The sequence below is a fragment of the Ascaphus truei genome, chromosome 2, assembly GCF_040206685.1.
Source record: "Ascaphus truei isolate aAscTru1 chromosome 2, aAscTru1.hap1, whole genome shotgun sequence".
NCBI classification, from domain to species: domain Eukaryota; kingdom Metazoa; phylum Chordata; class Amphibia; order Anura; family Ascaphidae; genus Ascaphus; species Ascaphus truei.
Window position 1 is genome coordinate 169,471,551 of NC_134484.1, and position 6,502 is coordinate 169,478,052.

Genomic DNA, 6,502 nt, shown 5'->3' on the forward strand with positions numbered 1-6,502 from the left:
GACCTAAATACACCCCTAGCACTGACCTTCTGAAAGATAAGATACCAAACACGGAAAGTAAACTGATACGTTTTATTGGTGGCTATAATAGCCAATGGCATCAGGCTCGTAATATTTTCCAACGCCACTGGCATATACTCATAGCAGACCCAGATATACAGGGGGCAATATGCACTTACCCATCAATGGTGAGTTGCAGAGCAAGGAACCTATGGGATTCCTTAGTTCGCAGTCACTATACCGAACCCCAAGTGAGCAACTGGCTCACACCAAAACCAGTGGGTACATTTACATGTCAAAGGTGTAAAGCCTGTAGAAACATCAAGATCAGTAAGACATTTACCAACAATGATGATACTAGAACGTACTCAATACGGAAATTTGTCAATTGCATCTGTGTTGAGGTAATATATATGGGCATCTTTTTTCACAAACTATTCAACATTCAATATCCATTTGTGAAAAAGTATGTGAATCTTTAGATTCAGTAGCTGGTTTAAGACCCATGAGCAACAATGATTTAAACTAAACTTCCTGTAACTGCTGGTCAGTCTCTCACGTCGGTTTTGAGGAATTTTGGCACATTCCTCCATATAGAACTGCTTCAACTCAGTTACATTTGAGGGCTTTCTTGCATGGACAGCTTGCTATAGGTCCTGCCACAACATTTCGATGGGGTTTAGGTCTGGACATTGACTAGGCCATTCTAAAATATGGAACTTCATCTTCTGCAGCCATTCTTTTGTAGATCTGCTTGTATGTTTAGGATCATTGTCTCGCTGAATTACCCACTTTTGCTTCAGCTCACGGATGGTCTGATATTCTCCTCTAGAATCTTCTGATATAATGCAGAATTCATGGTTGTGTCAATGATGGCAAACCGTCCAGGTCATGAAGCAGCAAAGCAGCCCCAAATCAGCACACTCCCACCACCATGCTTGATGGTTGGGATGTGTGACAGAATGCCGTAGAGAATGGGTAAATTTGGCTATCTCTAAAGAAAGGTTAAGCCTGACATTACCACTCCTACCTTTCAATAATATAATGTATTTACATATGCATGTATGGTTTATTGTACCAATCCTGTATCTGTGTTCTGTGCCCACAATGGGCTGATATTATATTCTGTAGCCTGGCTCCAGGACTTCGGGAATCATGAGTTAACTGTATGTTTAATTTATTAAATGTATGTACTTTGTATGGAAGATGGGTATACAATTATCCAGCCTCAACACAAAGGAAATTCTTGGCAAGATAAGATGAGTGGTTTGTGACATTGTCGAGTGAGGCAGGGCTGTGGACTGAGGTGTGGGGGAAGTGGCTCCCCACAGGAAGACCATTGTTCAGCTCAGACACTGAGTCGCCTATCCCTTTGGGGGGTATTGGGTGGGCAAGGGGCGTCATTGCGGGGACTGTGCTCTTTAGGCATGATTTCCATTAGTCCATTAAAATGCCCCACTCAACTTAAGCCCATATCCTGGAAGTCTGGTAACCTCCCCTTGCTCTGTTTTGGTCTAATCCGCTCTGGGAATGGTCAATGGGTCAACCTCTGTCCTCTATATTGATGGATGGAGACAGAGCGCTATATCACTAGGAACCCAGCTTTGGTTCCAGACTTGTTGTGGAATACTCGCTGTGCCAAAGTGGACCATTTAAATATCCAAAGTCATCCGAGGGTGTTTTAGAGACTTGTGGAGGAGTTTGGAGGGAAGCAACGGTGGGAAATTAAAAAATGTTGACTAGTGGAGAGCAAGGCAGTACTGCCCCTACCATCGAGAACAGCGGCGCAAGTTGGGAATCCGTTTCAGGGTAAACTTCTGGACAAGGGTCACCGCACCTAGGGCTCTAGGTTGTTCCCCCAATGATCTCAGTTTGGTGAATTTCTGTGGGTTTTATGTACTGGATGTTTAGGGAATCTTTTTTCCAATAAATTCACTTTTGTTCAACTCTGCAGTTGTTTAGTGTGGTATAACTTTTTCTCCCCACTGTACATGTGGGTTCTGCAGTTGATTTACCGACTTTTGGTATAGAATAAGTCTCTTTCTAAAGGGTATTAGGGGTGGGGATTTGGAGCGGTTGTTATTAACTTTTGAAAGTAATTGGATCTATACATTTTCAACAAATAAACCGAAAGGGTTAAATGAGGCTTTACAATTTACGGTTTTTCATGATCCGATTTATATTTACTATGGATTCATTATTCTAAATATGTCATTGGGAGGTTTACTATCTATCATGCTCTTTGTGTATGATAAGACAATGTTACAATTGCTATTGTAGAAACATACAGTATGTTTGTTAGTTACTTGTTAACGTACATACCGTATTTCCTCGATTGTAAGACTCAGGTTTTTTCCCTTTTTCACGTGGCTGAAATAGGACTGCGTCTTACAATCAATGTACTGAAAAAAAAACAGCTAGGGGGCGCTGCAGAAAAAGCCACAGCAGCTTTCCGCGTTCTACCTTCCGTGCGGTGGCCGGCTTCTTGCACCACATGCGTCCCCCCCCTCCCAACGCGCGCGAGCGACCCTTTTTGCCATAATGAAGTGCCAGCCCCCCCCACATAAGGAGATGCTTGCTGCCTCTCCTATTACCCCCACCACGACTGTCAGCTGTCTGGCTGCCTCTCCCATTGCACCCCCTCCCTCGCAACTATCAGCTGTCTGGCGGTAGAAGTGACTTTCTACCACCAGCTGCATCCCCCATTCCCCCCCACCCCTCTCTCTATCTCCCTCAACGCGGCCCGCGATCAGCTGCGCTGTGCGGCTGTAGAGGTGCCGCCGGTCACCTCTCCCATCCCTCCTACTTCGCCCCCACCCCTCCCCATGTGCGGAAGATTGGCCTCTTCTACAGGCATCACCCATTCCGCCCCCCTCTCTCTCCCTCGGCGCGACCCACGATCAGCTGGGCTGTGCTGCTGTAGGGTTGCTGCCGGTCGCCTCTCCCATCCCTCCTTCTTCACCCCCCACCCCCCGTGCGCGGGAGAGATGCCTTTTCTACCGGCTGCATTACCCATTCTGCCCCCCTCTCTCTCCCTCGGCGCGGCCCACGATCAACTGGGCTGTGCTGCTGTAGAGGTGCAGGCTGCCTCTCCCATTCCTCCTCCTCCTCCTCTCACCCTCCTGTGCGCAAGAGGCGGCTGTCAGTGCTTCTACCACTCCCCCTGGCCGGAACGTGTGAATGCAGCCAGAGGGGAAGATGAGCTGAGGAGCACCTGTCACTCAACATACAGTAAGTACAGCATCCCCAGCGCAGCTCCCATAATGCTGAGCAGTATCCTGTTTGTAGTGCTGAGGAGAAAAGTTGTACTGTAGTATAGTGTAGTGTACTGTTGTGCAGTGTGCAGTGTTACGCAGTGTACTGTTGCGCAGTGTGCAATGTGACGCAGTGAACTGTTGTGCAGTGTGCAGTGTTGCGCAGTGTACTGTTGCAGTGTGCAGTGTTGTGCAGTGTACTGTTGTGCAGTGTGCTGTGTTGCGCAGTTTACTGTTGCAGTGTGCAGTGTTGCGCAGATTACTGTTGCAGTGTGCAGTGTTGCGCAGTTTACTGTTGCAGTGTGCAGTGTTGCGCAGTTTACTGTTGCAGTGTGCAGTGTGACGCAGTTTACTGTTGCGCAGTGTGCAGTGTGACACAGTGTACTGTTGCGCAGTGTGCAGTGTTACGCAGTTTACTGTTGAGCAGTGTGCAGTGTGATGCAGTGTAATGTTGTGCAATGTTACGCAGTTTGCTGTTGCGCAATGTTACGCAGTTTGCTGTTGCGCAGTGTGCAGTGTTGCGCAGTGTGCAGTGTTGCACAGTATACTGTATAGTGAAGTGTAGTGTAGTGTAGTGCACTGTGACTTACAGTACCATAAATTGTCATCAAAAAGACTTCACTATGATGCAGCATTGAAACGCAAAGTTATTGCGTACGCTGAAGAGCACGAAAATAGAGCTGCGGATCGTAAATTTACTATAAATGAAGCAAATATTCGTCGCTGGAGGAAGGACGGCACTGCCATATTTGCTTGTAAAGCAACAACCAAGTGCTTTACAGGACCTAAGAAGGGAAGATACCCACAAGTAGATGAAGCTGTGCTTCGTTTTGTCATTGAGACACGTGCAAGAGGATTGTCTGTCACACGCCAGGCAATACAAGTAAAAGCTGTAGAAATTGCCAAATCTCTCGGAATAGATTACACAATTTTCAAAGCAAGGAGAGGTTGGTGTGACCGATTCATGCGTCGTGAAGGACTTTCACTCAGGCGCAGAACATCTATCTGTCAAAAGAAGCTGCTTAACTTCAAGCGATATGTAATTGACTTAAGAAAGAAAAAAAAACTATGATTTTAACCAAATTGGAAATGCAGACGAAACCCCGGTATACTCCGATATGTCCAGAAATTACACTGTCAATCCTAAAGGGGCTAAAGAGGTCAAGATCATGACCACGGGTTACGAAAAGCAGCGTGTCACTGTGATGCTATGCATTACTGCCGATGGCCGAAAGTTGCCACCTTGTATAATTTTAAACCGCAAAATCATACCCAAGAATGAGATCTTTCCCACAGATGTAATTGTGCGTGCACAAAAAAATGGATGGATGACAGCTGAGCTGATGGAAGACTGGGTAAAAATCGTCTGAAGTAGATGTCCAGGAGCCCTACGTAACACACCCAGTATGTTGGTTCTTGATGCATTTCGTGGACATTTATCTGAACAGATAAAGAATAACCTCGCCAGAATGCGCTGTGACTTGGTGGTTGTTCCCGGTGGCATGACTAGCCAACTTCAACCCCTCGATGTTTCTGTGAACAAACCGTTTAAAGATCATCTAAGGAAAGAGTATGAGGCATGGTTGCTATCTGAAAACCTTCCTTTGAGACCTTCTGGTAAAATTAAGAGGGCATCTGCATCCAAACTTGCAGAATGGGTGTCTGCTGCTTGGAAGAAAATACCAGAAACAATAGTAGAGCACTCATTTAAGAAATGCTGCATCACAAATTCACTTGATGGTACAGAGGACGATCTTTTGTGGGAAAACACTGACCTCAACAACTCCCAAAGTTTATTCAGAAGAATCTTTAGACTCAAACTCTAACTCTGAATGTGATACTGAAGAAGAAAGTGATATGTAATTGTATGGATAAATGTATGCTATTATTGTCTGCCAGTAAAAATATTTATTCTGCACATTTAATTTAGTGGGGTTTTTTCCCCAAATGTTTTTATTAAATCAAGGGTGCGTCTTAGAATCGATGGCGTCTTAGAATCAAGGAAATATATACATATATACATATGTGTGATTTACTATGGAGAGTCACGCGACTCCCAGCTTTACTATTCTCAATACAATCAATTGGGATGTCTATTATCTAGTGAGTTTTTTGTTTACAATTGAATAGCTTTATCTATATAGATTAGTGATGTCTTCCGCTGCTCCCACCGGCTGAAGAATGATGTCATCTGCTGCCACTGCCTAAAGGATGTCTTCCGCTGCTCCCACCGCCACCTGGATGTCACCATGGTCCCCCTCACCTTCAACCGCAGTCCTCCTCACTCTCCGCCGCCGTCTGCAGGTAAGTCAAAACTAACGAGTCGGGGAAAAAAAATCCCTGATTAATTGGAACTGGTTACCCATTCATTTTTGGGACCCGATACAACACTAATGTTGATGCAATATTATGATTCACAATAGAAATAATTGTTTGCTGATTAGGGGTAATGGGTTACTAACACTAAGGTAATGAAGGGGTTAACCCCTCCAGCGAGGCCAAACCAACCTCTGTTGGGCAACTTCTTCACCCACCCCTTCCAGCCCCAACAAATACCCCCATCCCCAACACACACAATAATGGACAAAAGCCCTATGAGTCATATATGGCTAATAGCATTTTTGCCCATTCAAAATAAATCAATAGCCAGCCACCTTATAATAAATAAAAATGGTACTTACCCCTGCCAGGAATGAAGGCTATCCTAATTCTTCTTATCCTCTTCCATGGCACCAACATTTATATTAAAACACTAGCTATTGGCCAGTAACCCCTTAATTACCTGAGTGATAGTAACTGCTATGGTAATCAAGGGGTTAACCCCACCCACCTGGGAGACCTTACCATACTCCTTGAAGCAACAATCCCGATCACCACACACACACACAAATGGGGAAAATCCCTAGCAGCCACATATGGCTAATAGCACTTTTGCCCATTTGTGATGCCAAAAAATAAATACACAATAAAATAAATACACATTACAGTACATTACAAAAACAAACACTTGCCACTAAACCCATAGTCACTGTGGCTATCGATTGCCCTCAACGGAGGCATAGATAGCCACATTGGCAATTAATGGGCACCATAAATAAAGATATTTCAATAAACAACACATTACAATACAATTAAAGTAAACAGTAGCCAAAAAATGCATTGATTGTCACTGTGGTTATCTATGCCTTAAATAGGAGCATAGATTGCCAATGTGACTATCAATGCGCACCAGAAAAAAAAAATTAGAA